Source organism: Sphaeramia orbicularis, chromosome 7, assembly GCF_902148855.1.
Source record: "Sphaeramia orbicularis chromosome 7, fSphaOr1.1, whole genome shotgun sequence".
Taxonomy (NCBI): domain Eukaryota; kingdom Metazoa; phylum Chordata; class Actinopteri; order Kurtiformes; family Apogonidae; genus Sphaeramia; species Sphaeramia orbicularis.
Genome location: NC_043963.1, coordinates 46868193 through 46886391, shown reverse-complemented (window position 1 = coordinate 46886391; position 18199 = coordinate 46868193).

The following is an 18199-nucleotide window of genomic DNA, read 5'->3' as shown; positions in this document are numbered from 1 at the left end:
TTTGGATCAAACCTCCGAACATCGACATAAACAGTATCAACAGCATGAAAACACAATGATGATGCCTTCATAGAAATAATCTCCCATAATCCAACACTGACATCAAAGTAGAACCAACAAGACTCTATTTAGCATCAAAACAAAGACAGATTTGATCCTGAACCAGAACCTCAGTTTGACGTTCAGTCTGTTTAAAAGTGTGTGAATGTGAGTGAAAGACAGTGAATCCGATTCAAATACCAACACAAACACCACCAAGTAAACCACATGAAACAGGCATCTCATCATCACAGAAGTCCTCTGAATGTGGATCCAGGCTCCAAATGGGACCCAGTGGTTCTCCAGGTCAACATGGACCCTTTCCAACACGTCTGTCCAATATGTCTATGAAAAGGAGGTTCTTTTCCAAACTCCTGAACAGTGTTAGTCTGGTTGGTGTTGGTGTTCAAATGCAGCTTTAATGGTTTTCTGTTGGATTCATATTCAACATGTTTTTGAGTAAATGGCCTGAATCTACACAAATGGGTCTCATGTTTTTATTTATTTATTGTTTATTTAACAGGGATGATGAATACGGCACTGAAACCAAAGGGAAAATGTGACGCATATAAGACATCTAGCTTCAGCTAATTTGCAGTCTTTGTCCATGGTCAGGCTTTTGAATATTATAAAATACTATACTTAATACAATAAAAACTGTAACAGCGGGTCACTGTTACGTCCGGTATTAATTATTTTAGCATATTGAATAACTGTATGTAAGCGTTAAATAGCACAAAGAAATATACACACAATATGTTTAAACGTATCTTTATTGAATCTTGTTGGAGACTAATTTGGTGATGGAGTGGGTCCAGCGAGGGGATGGTGAGCCGTGTGTGCGGTGGTCCTCTTTCGCTGGGCGTGCGTAATGTGCCGGTGTATATCACAAAGTCGGTGCATAGTCAGTCTTAAAGGTGTATAGCAGTGGTAAAATTGTATAAAGTTAATGTATCGGCATTATTTTTTTAGAATATTGTGAGGAATGTGTAGACGCTAACTTACCTTATGTGGGCTTCCTAGTGATGTTAGGAGATGTGCCAAGGCTTCAAGCATGTGGCGAGTAGTGATGTGACGTTCACGAATGAATCGAATCTTTTCAACGGCTCTTTGAAATGAATGATGGGAACTGAGTCTTCGTAAAGAGCCGTTCATTTTTCTTTCTTTTTTTTTTTATTTTTATTAATAACAGTGATTAATCACTGTTGTGTTTTGTGCAGTTCCTTCTTAATGTTTACACACATTTATTGTTCTTGTTCTGAGGGAAAATGTACTACAGTTGTTAAGGTATTTAAATAATTGCAATAATAAATCGTTTTTGTCTTTTGTGCATTTTTTTCTGTATGTTTACCAACATACTGTTCTTGTTCTGAGAATTCCACCATAGTTCAGGTATTTAAGTAATTGCAGTGATTAATCACTGTTGTGTTTTGTGCAATTTTTTCCTGTATGTTTACACACATTTATTATTCTTGTTTTGAGGAGAATAAAATGTTATTTCATAAGAAAACGTTTTATTTTCTTCTTCATTTTTAGGCTACACACTAGTCCACATAATGTACTGTGATGTTTTTGGTCAAATTCCAGCATTTGGCTAATGTCACCTCTCATGTCATGGATTTAGCCCACACGTTTGAACTAACTATTCTGTTTTACGGTAAGATAATATTTACTGCCGCACCAATTAAACACCTTTAAAATGTAATGTCAGTCATCACATGTAGCCTATTTAGTCATTAAAACATTGGTGTTTCAAAATAATGCAAAAAACATAAAAGAGCCAATCTTTTGAACGGCTCTTTTCAATGAACAGCTCCTGATTGAACGACTCCCTTCAAAGAGCCAAAAGTTCCATCACTAGTGTCAAGTAATGGAGGGGGCGTTTCCACGAAGCACGTGTCGAGGCTTGCTTCATTTAGGGGAGGAGCTGAAAATGATGATGTCCGAAGCCTCGCTACCCGGCTGTACCATGTGACTGCTTTGCACAGTGGTTCAGAGGTGGTTCTATGTGATTCAGGTTTGACAGCAATACAAACCCCTCAGGCTCTGTTCAAAATGTGGGTTTTTGACTGAGAGTTAGGGTCAGTGCAGAGTTTTAACAGAGTTTGGATAGTTTGGATACTAGAGTTTGGATGGCGTTTATATAGTTGGAGATAGTTTGAAGAGTTTAGAGAGAGAGGTCATTTGAAGATTTAGGAGAGTGAGGAGAGAAGGATGAGTAAGAGGATGGAGCCAGTGAAGAAGAGGAGGACTTCCCTGGGTGGGAACATTTGGATTTGATAACTCCTAATAAGGTAAACTAACATTATTTCAGACACATAAGGTTTGCTTATCTGGAGGACTGGGAGAGACAAAAAATTACTGTACCCCAATGTATATAATGTTGTTCTTGTGTTTTTGTGCATCTTCTGTACCATGTGAAAGGGTGTTTTCAAACACCAGAGAGGTTGTGTTAATAAATAAATTAATTCAAACCAAAAACTGTTGAGAAACTGATATTTCTGAATAAAAATAAATCAAATCTCCCCTGTCCTGTACATCATTGTCCAAGTTACACACGCATGTTCAGTGTCCTCTTCCTAATTCCACAAACACTTTCACTGTCTTCTGCCTGTTTAAGTCCCTGACAATTTCCTGAAGTGGCCAAAAAAAAAAAAAAAAAAACATTATACAACCTCCCACTTGTGATACTACCATTTGGAGGAAATTTACACACAGAGAATACATTGAAAAATATTTTATTATTCACATATGCGATAATTTATGTAGAGAAATTATTTAGTCATACATTTTTTGTTATTCATAGTCATTCCACAGAGCCATAACAGACCCAAAAATTCACTGCATCACACATTCTGTGGTTCAGATCCAGCTGCCTGTGATTATACACATGGCCAGTAGGTGGTTTCGTGTGCACATGAAGCTTCGAGAAATGAACCCTTTCTCGAACCAATTGGCTCAAGTGGTTCAATGCCTCATGAGGCTTCATCTCACCATCACTAGGGCTTCCGTTTCTAGTGTGTCCAGCTAAAAGAATCCCTGGGGGGCTTGGACACTACTTATAGGTTCCGGGAGGGTAGCACACATGGGGTGGTTGAAGGAAGGGTGTTTTGGTGTCGGGATAAATGTAAATACATATATATGTGCTTGTATAGTGAGGTTTGTGTATTTGGTTTTGTCTTAATATTTGTAAATAGTGTATTTTATGAGTCTGGGGTGTTTTTAAAGGTAGAAAGAACTGTTTAGTTAGTGTGTGTAAATTGTGTCTCCCCTGTGGAAAAATGGTGCAGTTTGGTCACATGCACAGTGCATTTTTGTATATATGTAGGTCATTTAGTGTTGGATGTGGGTCGGTGAAGGTTGTGTTGGTTTGACGCTCTGAAGAAAATAAAAGAAATTTGTATTTTTGCTAAAATCCTGGGTCTGTGCTCCTTTTTAAATGTGCCTAGACGCTCGAGCTATCACAAATACAATGTATACAATGAATAAATGCCATAAAGTAATAAATACAGTGACTTATATCAGACAATTGAACACAATGTAAAGATGAAAGATAAAATCTAATAAATTAGATTTTAACATGGTCTAATGGTGTGTATTCTGATAATGAGCTGTGATCATTAATGGTCACATCTCTGCTGTTGTTTAAATGGTTCATATTTGTCTAAACCCACTGTTCTTAGTCTGTGGTTCATTTCTTTGTGTATTTGGACCCTAATAGTTCAGACAGTTTGAATTTGAACCCTCCAGCTGCTGCTAAACTATCTTTAGATTCATTTGTATATTAAATCCAGTGGATTTCTCCAACCTGTTTGAATTCCTTCTTAATTAGTTGCGTCTCTAACTAGGTCCATCTCCATATTTGCTCATGTCAGGTCAAGACATCAGACAAACATTTCTCCAGTATTTCACCATAACTGTTTATCAGTAGCAGCGGTTGTAGTCCATACTGAAAACATGTCCAAACTTGGAGCCCATTACCTAAAATGTTCAGTTGTTGGTTGAACAGGACAGAGCAGCACAGCAGACAACCTGGAGGGGGCGGGGCCTGAAGTGGCTCATATGCATTTAAACGGCCGGCGCTCAAAACGACCTTTCTGGTGTCATTCCTCAGAAATAGGGTTGAAGATGGACCTGTGGAGTTGAATGAATGAAGAATTCAGACCCAAGCAGAGCATTTACAGTTTATGGAGACCACAGGGAAATGTGGGAAAAGGAAGAATGACACTGAAAAAAGACAAATACCACTCTTTTAAGACAGTGCTTGATGTTGCAGTTTGTAAAATGACCACCAGGTGTCGAACACAACACTGTGAGCCTTAGACACAGGTGTATGTGTCAATCCATCACTTTGATTCTATTTTTAAATTTAGTCATAAAACCATAAATTATTACAGATATTTAATATTTACTGGAGAAAATATTCACTGTCATTATTTCACTCTCATTAATGTCTGAAGCTGGACTTAACGCCTTGATCAGATTCATTTTTGGACATTTAAAAGGACATAAACCTTTACTTGTTAACTTGTATTAATGTGGTCATGTTAGAAACAGCTTTACACAGATCAGGTTCAGTTGTAAAAGACAAATATTTTCATCCACAGACAAAAACCATACATTTGTCTCAGAGTCCAGATCAAAGTCTACAAATAAATTTACATTCCAACATAATGAGCTGCCTTGGTTAGTGTGAGTGTATGTAGATGGATGGATGCTGGGGTTTCCAAGTGTAGCCTCAGTGTTCTGCCATAAAGACACCATCGCTCCAGGAGTTTAATTGACTCACTTTAATGATGGTCCTCAACCACACACAATTCTGTAGGTTAGCTGTGGTTGGACGCAAAATACAAATTAACACCAATGTCATTCATAAACTGCACTGAACAACAAAAGAACCACAACAGCAGTCATTTAGGATGACGTTCAACATGGAGTGTAGTCCATCAAATGGACACAAGGGGGCTCACTGGACCCTGACAGTGGTCTACCACACCTGTTGCAAATGGACACTGAAAACAGAATCCAACCAAGGATCAGAAAAATGGTCAATGTGCAGAGATTTAACATCTGCCAAATCAACTCAAACATCATGTACCTGCACTGACACTGGACATGTTATTGGGGTTCAGTTTAGACTGTCTGCACTGTTTTACTACAAAATACTGAAACAACACAAATATGTGACCAGTGAAGTGATGAACAAAGCTGAATATAAAGTAGAAATATGAGCTGGCTCATATCATGGACTTTACAACAGAACAACACAACAGGGTAGTGAGGAACATCTGGTAAATGCTAATGCTAGCTGATAACTGCAGGAATAATAAAGTATGTTTACCTTTAACCTTAACAAAACCAGAGACTACGACTGAACGCAGCAGCTCCAGGTAATGGAGAGAAACCAAGGAATGACGTTAAATGCAGAGGCTGGTCAATAATCCATAGTGTTAGCAGATATTTAATGTACGAACTTACACAAACATATTCTATATTAGCTGAAAATACCAAACATGTAGAAATAGTTGAGTTCTAAAGTCAGTCCAGGCTTAAACTGACCTCAGTCTGAAGTCCATGTTAAACCAGCTGGGTGGAGTAGAAGCCACCATTAAACACCAACTCAACATCAAGTGGTGGTCAAACTGTCTCCTGAACCCAAATTGGGTCAACTCCAACATATTCCACAGACACTGAGTATCCATCAACACAACATGGAGATGGAACCAAATCAACTGCACTGATTTAACCCTTTCACACATTGGAGCAAACTCACAGTTATTACACTGACAAATGGACTGTAGAATCTATGGCATCAAATACCGACTGGATTAAGAAGCAACGGAATGTTTGGAAAGGAAACATTCAACACCCAGGAAACTCATTATTTATGTGGATTCATAACATTAAATTCACAGTCAGAACTATATGTTGGACTGAGGTGATTATATGAGCAGGTCAGTTTGGTGGGTTTCACTTCAACTGTTGATGGAAACTTCCATTTTTCTGTTCACAAATAAAAGTAAATAACAATAAATTCATATTTCATCAAGAAATAATAATGTACTTTCCTATTTTCAGGGTGTTTTTTTTGCAAAACATTACATTTTAAAATTCATGGGTCATAATAATAATAAATATATTTGAACATTAAAAACCTCATTTGTTAGATATCTTCTACATACTGGTGTATGAACCATTACAGAAACATTCAAACTGATAATGATGTAATGACCAATGCTGTTCATTTAGGGGGGCTGTGACATAAACCTTATATTGGGTGGTGGTCTAATAAATGTGTTCATCACTGTAAATAAATATATATTTATCCATGTTTATTGTACTTGATCATTTAGACTTGGTCATGTTAGTAGTAGTTGTCCAACTGTAAAGGTGTGTGCAGCCCTGCCCTGGTCCATCTAATCTAATATCAATATGGACTCAAATCCACAGGACGGAACCTTTACCTCAACAAACACTGTGGACACTCTCCCAATAATCCTCCTGTCAGTCTGAACTTCTGAGCCTCTGTCAGTGTGGGCTGATGGACCACCACCAATAGTTGGGTTTGGGTCTGATCTGGGTTCCTGATGGTCCTGTGGACCTTCTGGATGCACTGTCTGTTGTTTATGTCCTGGATGAGGTGAAGAAAAACAACATTTGATAGAAACGCATGTAGAAGATCAGTCTACTTCTTCAGCTACTGGGATGTCTTCTACCAGTGACCAGGTGGATGGGTTTGTGGTTACTTCACTGTCTGTTAGCATGTTGTGTATTTGTGAGAGAAGCTGTGGTCAGGTTCTTCACATGCACAGAAAACCACACATTTATTGCTTCAGGTGTGAATGGCATTAAGTCCATTCCTTTGTTCAGGGTGAGAGTAAAAAACATATCCACACACCAAACATTCACTGGACACAACAGCCCTAAAACCCATTAGCCCAGTGTTTTTCAACCTTGGGGTCAGGACCCCATGTGGGGTCGCCTGGAATTTCTAGTAAGTGATTTAAAAAACAAACAAAACAAAAAAAACCCTTAACAATAAAAAATATTTGGTGAGTTGACAGAGACAATCCCATACATAAAAGACATACAAACTGTGGTTGTGAAACTGAAGCACTGTGGTTCTGTTTATCTGTCAAATGTTCATTGTGGTCGGTTTCAGATGCTGCAGCTCTTTCATAATTCATAGTTTGAGTTCTTGTTTGTTCAGTATTAATTGTCAGCCTTGTAAATCCAAGCTGGACTGACTGTACATATCCTGACCAAGGAAAATCAAATTCTCCCTTTGTGCAGCAATCTACATCTGGCTTTTCTGCCTCCGTCCATAATAATATACATTATATAGACTAAATGTCATCTAAAATTAACCTGGATTTGAAACAGAGTATAGAAAACTATTACCGGATCAAAAACACATTCATTTTAGCAAAAAATAAATAAATAAATAAATAAATAAATCTCAGTTTTGAATGTCTGGGGTCGCCAGAAATTTGTGATGTTTAAATGAGGTCACGAGCCAAAAAAGGTTGGAAACCACAGCTTCAGCCCTTCCATGCGTGTGTTTCTGGGTTAAATAGTGAACGCAGCCGTTTGTGCGCCCTTCAGCGCAAATAGAGAGCAAACGATGGGTCGGCGAACGCAGAGGCTTAACGAACCCAAATTCCGTTTCTGCGCTCGTTTCGTTCACTAAGCCATTGTTCGCTCACTATTTGCGTTGAAGGCTGCGCTAAACAGGTGCGTTCACTATTTAACCCAGAATGAACGCCTCCGCTCCCACTGTTTCCAGTCATCTGATCTGACAACAGTATGAAGAACTAGAGGATATCTGTGAGCCCGGATCTGTGACCTCCTCCCTTACCCTCACCTGTCTGGATGGACCCCCTCACCCTCATCTGACTATAGATGGACCCCCTCAGCAGTCTGCACCCCCCCCCCCCCCAACCACACACACACACACACACACACACACACACGCACACACACACACACACACACACACACACACACACACACACACACACACACACACACACACACACACACCACCCCCTCTACTAGCAAACTGTTAGAACCACCACGCTCATTAATGCATAAAGTATGCATCCACACATAAGTGAGATCATGAAAGACTAGTCATGTGTTATCTACATGTAAATGTATTGTAAGCAAGAAAAGATGTGTAACTGTCATTAGCAGCTGGACTTTAATTAACTATTCAACAGCCCGTGACAAGACAAGACATAGACGTTTCAAATCAACAAGAGTGAATGAATAAATAAAAAGCCCTGCGATGAACTGGCGACTTGTTCAGGGTGTACCCCGCCTTCGCCCCTATAGGCTCCAAGCGACCCTGTGACCCTGGTGAGGATAAAGCAGGTTCAGATAAGGAATAAACGAATGAATGAATGAATGAATGAATAATATAACCTGGAGGTAAACAAAAACATCAGTAATTAACATTAAGCATAACACAAGTTGTCTTTTTTGTTTCTATGTTAGCATTCAGACCTGCTGAACAGGGTCCAAACCTAAGGCTAAAGACGTTCATTTTGTCTTCTGTTTATGTAAATATAGTATTTTCTTTTGTTCAGACAAGGAATAGTTTTTAGATGTTATCTGCTTGACAGTTTCGACTGTGACTCCAGTCTTCCTCAGGAGCGTCATCCGACGTGTTGCTGACGTGACGTCGGAACTGTCAGGCAGGTAACATCTAAAAACTATTCCTTGTCTGAACAAAAGAAAATATTATTTTTAGGGTCAAAACCTATTATTGAACTGTTCATATCATCAACTTATCATTTCAATATTTTTATCCAATATTGATTACAATTGTACTTCACCATCATAGCTAAAGCCCGTTGATTCATTTAGGATCCATTTCTTATGAGACCAGCATGTTTTGTACATGCGTTTTTGAAAGATGAAAAAAAAAAAAAACATATTAATTTTGAGTCCCCATGTCACACTCAGTCATTTTAAGTATTTTTACCCACAATTTTCTTTCTGTAAATTGCAACATGTCATGTGAAAGTACATACTCAGACCTATTTATACATGTATTAAACATGGAGATAAGTAATTTAGTTTAAACACAGACTATTGAACAGGAAATGTGTCCCTGTGGCACGGCTGGATCTAGTCCAATGAATTAATTAAATTTTCATTGACAATTTTATGAATTAACTATATTAACATTTGAATATAGCATTAACTTTGTACATTTACATGGTTTCTACCAGCTTTATATGTTGTCTAATATTTACCTAAATCATGCCGATACGTATCTTTGCGCATTTTCAGCGGTTATACGGAAATTTGGCGCCTTTTGTAGTGGCTATGCGGCGTATACCTGCGTATCAGGTAGACTACACCACTGCTGTAGATGTTCCAGGTGGAAAAAGAAAAAAACAAAAAAAAACCCAAGATGTTACAGGTGGGTGGAGCCAACATGAAACACTACATGTATAAATCAATGCTCAAACCGGAAATGTAACCAGTCCACACGACGACACGAAGGAGAAATGGCACAGAACAAGAATAAGTATTGTGAGGAAGCGCTTTCCTGTGCGATCTGTTTGGATCTAATGAAGGATCCGGCGACAATCCCCTGTGGACACAGCTACTGTATGAGCTGTATTGAAACCTACTGGGATACAGTAGGTATGAGGAACATCTACAGCTGCCCTCAGTGCAGACAGATCTTCAAACCCAGGCCTAACCTGGTGAAAAGCTTTGCGTTGGCAGATGTAGTGGAACGGCGGAAGAATACTGATCACTGCAATGTTGGAGCTAAAAATACCACCTGTAAGTTGATGTCATATGTTTGGCTCATTACAAGCGCCGTCATCGTCCTTATAATTTACCTCAGCTAAAGAAATTATTTTACTTATTAATAGCATTCTACCCGTGGTGCCATTGTATGATAGTGTACTCCCGTGATCCAACAACGACAATCATCGATCAGTTATTGATATCATCGATACATGCGTCGGACACAGAAACGTGCATTATGATATACCATTGTAATGGAAATATTACTTATATCCACATGTATTTCATATATCATATGGGTTTCTAACTTTATTTCAGATAGTGTGACTTGTTCTGTGTTGTGTCCAGAGTAGAAGGCCAGGCCAACACCTGAGTAGCATAGAGAAGATTTCTCACAGGGGTCTTATCTCTAAGTTCCTGACACTAGCCAAAACACTTTCTACATATCATAATTTTCTCATGGGAGACAGAAGACTACAGGGTGATTTGTATTTTTGGGTTCAGACCGTCTCAGTCTTTGTCTGAGTGATATCTCTTTCTATGGAGCTCCAAATAAAGTGATTTCTTTGACACTGAACGTTTGATCTTACCCTTCATTATTATAGACGAATTAGTAGAGTAATATTTTTTCCATAACACCATAAACCCCGCCGGGGTTTGGGCGGGGTAAAAAAAAATTAATAAAAAATAAAGAAAGAAATGGTGGTGTGTCTGATTTGTAAGTACTAATTTAAACCGTTGTTATTTCACAACAGACATTAAAGTTCTATGAGATTTACATTTGGACCTTATATGGACAACGTATAGACCAACCGACATGCATACACGCGCACGCACGCACACACACACACACACACACACACACACACACACACACACACACACACACACACACGCTGTAAACGGCGGGAAGGACTTTGCACATGACATCAGAAGATGAATATTTGCAGTCAGGATCCACAGTAGCTGATGGGCAAAGAAGTTCAAGTCAAGCCCTGACAGAGCTGGTCCTTCATAAAGTATGCATCCACACATAAGTGAGATCATGAAAGACTAGTCATGTGTTATCTACATGTAAATGTATTGTAAGCAAGACAAGATGTGTAACTGTCATTAGCAGCTGGACTTTAATTAACTATTCAACAGCCCGTGACAAGACAAGACATAGACGTTTCAAATCAACAAGAGTGAATGAATAAATAAAAAGCCCTGCGATGAACTGGCGACTTGTTCAGGGTGTACCCCGCCTTCGCCCCTATAGGCTCCAAGCGACCCTGTGACCCTGGTGAGGATAAAGCAGGTTCAGATAAGGAATAAACGAATGAATGAATGAATAATATAACCTGGAGGTAAACAAAAACATCAGTAATTAACATTAAGCATAACACAAGTTGTCTTTTTTGTTTCTATGTTAGCATTCAGACCTGCTGAACAGGGTCCAAACCTAAGGCTAAAGACGTTCATTTTGTCTTCTGTTTATGTAAATATAGTATTTTCTTTTGTTCAGACAAGGAATAGTTTTTAGATGTTACCTGCTTGACAGTTTCGACTGTGACTCCAGTCTTACTCAGAAGCGTCATCCGACGTGTTGTTGACGTGACGTGTCGAAACTGTCAAACAGGTATCATCTAAAAACTATTCCTTGTCTGAACAAAAGAAAATACTATATTTAGGGTCAAAACCTGTAAGTGAACTGTTTACAATCTTCAGCCATGGCTAAGAAAATGCCTGAAAAATAAAAAGGAGGCAAAAAATTCCACTCTTTCAAGGGCTCGAATTATGTTATTATCTAACATTTCAGTCATTTAATGGTGTACATGATGTCTTAATTAATGGACCGTTAAGATGCCATTGGGGCCAGATCAAGCAAAAGTGAACATCAGGGTCATAAATTAAAGTTTCACCTATCATTTCTCAAATAGGCTCATTTTTAACTTAAGAACTCTATTTTATTGAACTGTTTAAGAAATTTCAGTATCACTTGTAGAAAAAAAGAAAGATATAATCAATATTAAATTAACCTAAAAGGACTAAAATATGTAAATGCACTATTAACTTTAATAATATTTGTTCTTGATTGTATCAGTGATATTTAAAGTCTGTGAATCTGAAGGAACTAACAATTCAACAGTACAATAATATAGAAAGGTTCAGTCCAATCCAATTATTAGTCAAATATGCTCTGCTATTATCTGTATATATCACTACAGTTGGAATATGTATGTAAATAACAGTTTATTAGCATATTTGTAGTGCTTTAGTTAATGTAAAGTCTTTTACTCTGACTACTGAACAAAGGTACAAACTGCTGTCCCTGTGTCACAACATACTAGCGTTCATAAAAACTTATCATTTCAATATTTTTATCCAATATTGATTACAATTGTACTTCACCATCATAGCTAAAGCCCGTTGATTCATTTAGGATCCATTTCTTATGAGACCACCATGTTTTGTACATGCGTTTTTGAAAGATGAAAAACAAACAAAAAAAAAAAACATATTAATTTTGAGTCCCCATGTCACACTCAGTCATTTTAAGTATTTTTACCCACAGTTTTCTTTCTGTACCCTTCAACGCAATTAGTGAGTGATTGATGGCTTAGTGAACGAAACGAGCGCAGAAACGGGTTTCGGGTTCGTTAAGCCTCTGCGTTCGCTCTCTATTTGCGCTGAGAGGCGCGCAAACAGCTGCGTTCACTACTCAACCCAGAAACGAGCCCCTGATGTCCTAGGTGACACACCTGCCTTCATACCCGGAGCCTCAACACAGAGCAGTAGTGACACCTAGAGGACAAACAGTTCAACCCTCTGGTTTGGCTCTTATAATGTGCACAGGCTCTCACATCCCAGTGTCATGCATCAGCAGTTGGACTTAAACTGTGTCCAAGTATGTTTTCACTCCAGCAGCCTTTGTTTGAGCTTTGAGCGGCTTTATTTGGGCAGGTGTGAACACAGTCACTGCGTTTGGGTGATGATCTGGACCTACAAAACTCTGGGGTTCATTTATGATGAGAAAGTGATAAGACTCCACAAGTTAGAGCTCAATAACTCCTGTATCCTATATGTTAGAGCAACAATGAGCTGAGTTTAATATTCACCAACAGTGGACAAAGGTTTACCGTCAACCTCAGTGAAATAGCTTAGAGCTTACTGAGCTGCTGAGGATTGGACAACACACACAAAAACACCATCACATGCCTTATGCCACAGGTGTCAAACATACGGCCCGGGGGTTAAAACCGGCCACCAAAGGGTCCAATCTGGCCCGTAGGATGAATTTGTGAAATGCAAAAATGACACTCAAGATATTAACAGTCAACTCTTTTACTTTAGGGCCCATATAAAGCCCTACTTTAACTTCAAGTGGGTCAGATCAGTAAAATACTACCGTATAAACCTACAAATAATGACAATTCCAAAGTTTCCCTCTGTTATAGAATAAAAAAGTGAAATTACATGAAAATGTGTAAATTTACAAATGAACCAAAAACTAGAAAAAAAAACTAGAAATGTCCTAAGAGAAGTAAGTGCAATGTTACCAGTACTCTGCCGGTTACTAAAATATTTTGTGTATTTTGCAGATCCATTGTGATCTGTAAATTATAATGCACATTTACAAATGATAAACAGAGGCAAAACACAGTCAAAACTGCACTTATTTTTCCAAATACATTTCAATTTTTTCATGGTTGTTCAGGTTATTCACATTTTCAAAAGGACAGTTTATAGATATAAATGTTTCCATAATATAATTTTCCTTTTTTCACTATAAAACACATTGAAATGTTTGGAGTTGGCATTGTTTATATATTATTATGCTATTAATTTACTGGTCCTGCCCACTTCAGATCATATTGGGAAGATATGGCCCCTGAACTAAAATGAGTTTGACACTCCTGCCTTATGCTGTCGATATGATGTTATGAGCTGATATTAGAAAATTGAATGTGTCACTTTCACTTTATTTTACAATAGCATCAGTGACTGCACTATTAAAAACTAATATTGTATTGGATAAAACATGAACCAACACTAAATTAAAGCTGCAAGTAGCATTAGGCGGGACCTTGCACCAGACGCTCCACCTCCCGTGACCCTCAACACCTCAGCTCCACTCACACCAGCTCCCACCCTTTTGTGTCCATCCTCCTTTCATCCCTACTGAACACCTGCACCTTTCTGCTGAAATCACCTCCTATCTGTGCCCCTGGTGCTGGTAGCCATAATCCGTCACTCATTCATTTATTTGCTGTGTCAATTTTGCCATCCACCATGGCACTGCACCTCTAGTCACATGACAACTTTGACGTTGGTGCAAAGGGTCAATAAAGATCTGCAGACTTGCAGACCTAGTTTATATATTTCTATCTGCTTATTAGCTGTTGAGCTGGTTTATCACCTCCGCCAAATGTAATGGCGGAGGTTATGTTTTCATCGGGGTTTGTTTGTCTGTCTGTTTGTCCGTGAGCGACATAACTCAAAAAGTTATGGATGGATTTTCATTAAATTTTCAAGAAATGTTGATACTGGCACAAGGAACAAATGATTAAATTTTGGTGGGGATCTGTGTGTGTGTGTGTGACTTGAAAGTGTATGAACAGCTGAGCATAAAACTCATAATTTATCATTTTTATTAAGGCTTTGATTTTGAAAAACTTTATTGTGTGTGTGTGTGTGTGTGTGTGTACCATTCACATCATATCATGTCCTCATTTTTATTCTAGTTTTTTACACACACACACATATATATATATATATATATATATATATATATATATATATATACACAGGGTGGGGAAGCAAAATTTACAATGAACATTTAGTCGTTTTTTCTCAGCAGGCACTACGTCAATTGTTTTGAAACCAAACATATATTGATGTCATAATCATACCTAACACTATTATCCATACCTTTTCACAAACTTTTGCCCATATGAGTAATCAGGAAAGCAAACGTCAAAGAGTGTGTGATTTGCTGAATGCACTCGTCACACCAAAGGAGATTTCAAAAATAGTTGGAGTGTCCATAAAGACTGTTTATAATGGAAAGAAGAGAATAACTATGAGCAAAACTATTACGAGAAAGTCTGGAAGATACTATTAAAGAAGAATGGGAGAAGTTATCACTCGAATATTTGAGGAACACTTGCGCAAGTTTCAGAAAGCGTGTGAAGGCAGTTATTGAGAAAGAAGGAGGACACATAGAATAAAAAACATTTTCTATTATGTCAATTTTCTTGTGGCAAATAAATTCTCATGACTTTCAATAAACTAATTGGTCATACACTGTCTTTCAATCCCTGCCTCAAAATATTGTAAATTTTGCTTCCCCACCCTGTATATATATATATATATATATATATATATATACATATATATATATATATATTTTTTTTTTTTACATACATACATATTTATTAGGGACCGAGCTGAGAGGGCACTCACTGTGTGAGTGGACTTGCCAGAAGGCAAGGCCTCTATTGTTTTTCGTTCGTTTTTTATTATTTTTCCGCCCCCACTTTGAACTCGATTTTGACCCCCTAAAAAAAAAAAACTCACCAAATTTGGCAAGCATGTCAGGTCTGGTGAAAAATTTGAAAAAAATGTGAAAATTAACTCCGTAGGTGCTCTCTAGCGCCACCTATGTCAAAAAACACGGAAACTGCCATAGCGGCCAGCAGGGATGTCCGAGAGACATGAAACCAATGCCAAAATGTTCGTTACATCGAGAACTATGAATGTTTGGGTGGACATCAAAGAGCTGTCTCCAACAGGAAGTCGGCAAATTGCCTTTCAAAGTAAAACCCTCAAATTAAAACTAGTTTGAGGCCATTTGTCATATTGGCTTCTAAATAGCACCAAAAGATAGAGTAAACCCTTCTCAAAAAACTGTCTTCGCAAATTTGTAAATACTGTCTTTGTTATTTTTTTATAAGCTCAGAAAAATGCAATGTCTGGGACTAATATTCAACTTTGACTTTTGGAATATTTTCAATGAATGACCAATGAAACAACCTACTAGTTTTTTAAACTGAATTTTAATTAAGCTGGAATGTTTAATGTTGTTCAGCTGGTATGAAGGTTTTTCCATTAAACGCATCAATTTCAGAGGTTTTTCGACGGTTTATTACATAATACACCAAATTATTACATTAAAAAAAATGCTACACCCGCATTTTGTAATAACTGTTGCAATAAGTTATTACAAAATGCGTTCAAGAATTTTGTTTTACAAAATGTGGCATGTTATTACCAACTGTAGTGTTATTAAATAATGAGGTGAATAATTATTACATTATTACATATTGCACTATTATTACATAACGCGGCGCTTAGGGCGTCTCAAAAATCCCTTTTCTCTTCAGATCACGGTGTTATTTAAACCAGTTAATCTTCAACATGATAATATCCCCCCCAAAAATTTCAGCAAAATCCGTCAACGTTTGACCCCACCACCACCACCACCACCACCACCGCAAAGTATGAAGGGCCCATCAAAAAACGTGAAAAAAACGCCAAAAAATGCTGTTTTTAAATGCATTACCATGCTTAATGGATACTAAATGGGTATTAAAGTGCCTAAAGTACAGACATCCATACTGCCTCACATGTGGTACCTGACTGAGTCTACTGTGGTACTAAGTCCCTTTAGAAAGAAGTACCAATAGAAACCAAAGCAGCCATGGCAGGACAACTGCAGGCCAAGCCCAAAGCTGCAGGATTCACCAGAGGAAAGCCCACCTTTCCCACACAGAAGTTCCTGCATGGACAGCAGCCTGACCTGGAAGATCTGTGGGACCCCAGTCCAGTCCTGACCTGGAGGATCTGTGGGACCCCAGTCCAGTCCTGACCTGGAGGATCTGTGGGACCCCAGTCCAGTCCTGGCTGATATGTGACCTTCTAGGCATGGATGGGGCATGGCAGGAAGCACCCCCAGAGCAGTGGGAGGAAGAGCCACAGTACAGACAAACGAGGGCTATTGTCTCAGGCGACACAGTGGTGCAGTGGATAGCACTGGAGCCTCACAGCAAGAAGGTCCAGGGTTCGATTCCAACACCAGTCGATGGGGGTGGGACCTTTCTGTGTGGAGTTTGCATGTTCTCCCTGTGTCTGCGTGGGTTCTCTCCAGGTACTCCGGCTTCCTCCCACCATCCAAACACATGCACTGATAGGTTAATTGGTTAATCTAAATTGCCCATAGGTGACAGTGATTGTTTGTTTCTGTATGTTCAGCCCTGTGATGAACTGGTTACATGTGTACCCCACCTTCACCTGTAAGTAGCTGGGATAGGCTCCAAGCGACCCCCGTGACCCTAGTGAGGATAAAGAAGGTCCAGAAAATGAATGAATGTCTCGGAGCTATCTGTTGTTAATGATGCTCCATGGATGGTGTCCATAGAGGGAACATCTTAGTGTCTGGTTCCCACAGAATCAAGCTACCAGAGTTTCTCAGGAATGAAATGGAAGAGAAACTACAGAGCGAGTAATATCTGACTAAACAGTGAAATGCACATGTATAAAAGTATGTCCAGATTATCAGAACCATGTCATCATTAAAGTCTTTGATTTATGCAACCTTAAATCTTGTATTTAGCCTTATTATTTAAGTGTTCAGCTATATTTGTCTTTAACTCAAACCTGTATTTTGCTGAAAAGGGGGTTAAGAAAATAGACATTGTGTTCAACTAGATTTACTGTTCTGAACTTCTTTCTATTTCAAGTTTTTAGCCTATAATTGAGTTATTTTATCTTAAAATCACTTTATTTTCACTTATATATTACAGGGATGCTATAAAATACCAGAAAAAAGCAATTTGTGGAAACTTAAGACCTCATTATATGTGATTTTCTGGGTTAAAATGAGCATTTTTGACATTTTTTGATGGGCCCTTCATACTTTGTGGTGGCGGGGGGGGGGGGGGGGGGAGTGTCAAACGTTGACAGATTTTGCTGAAATTTTTTGGGGGGGCTATTATCATGTTGGACACTAACTGGTTTAAATAACACCGTGATCTGAAGAGAAAAGTGATTTTTGAGACGCCCTAGCGGCGCTACAATCCTTGTGCTGCTCTGTTATTATTACCCATAGATAATGTGAAAGTAAACGGTTGTTTGTCACTACGTGTCAGCAACCTGGTAACTTGTCCAGTGGCTACAGAGGAGTAGGCAGTAACAGAAAATGAAGGAATAATCACACAGTAGGACATGTAATAGACATGTGGACACAAGTTTTATGCCACAGAAAAAATGCATTTAATTAGAAATTACAATAAAATGTGTATTAAATCCTCTTTTTTTCACCAAGACATCAAGACATGAGATATGCTTTAAACATTCTCAAACAGCTTTATGACAATACCACAGAGAAACTAAACAAAAGCAAAGA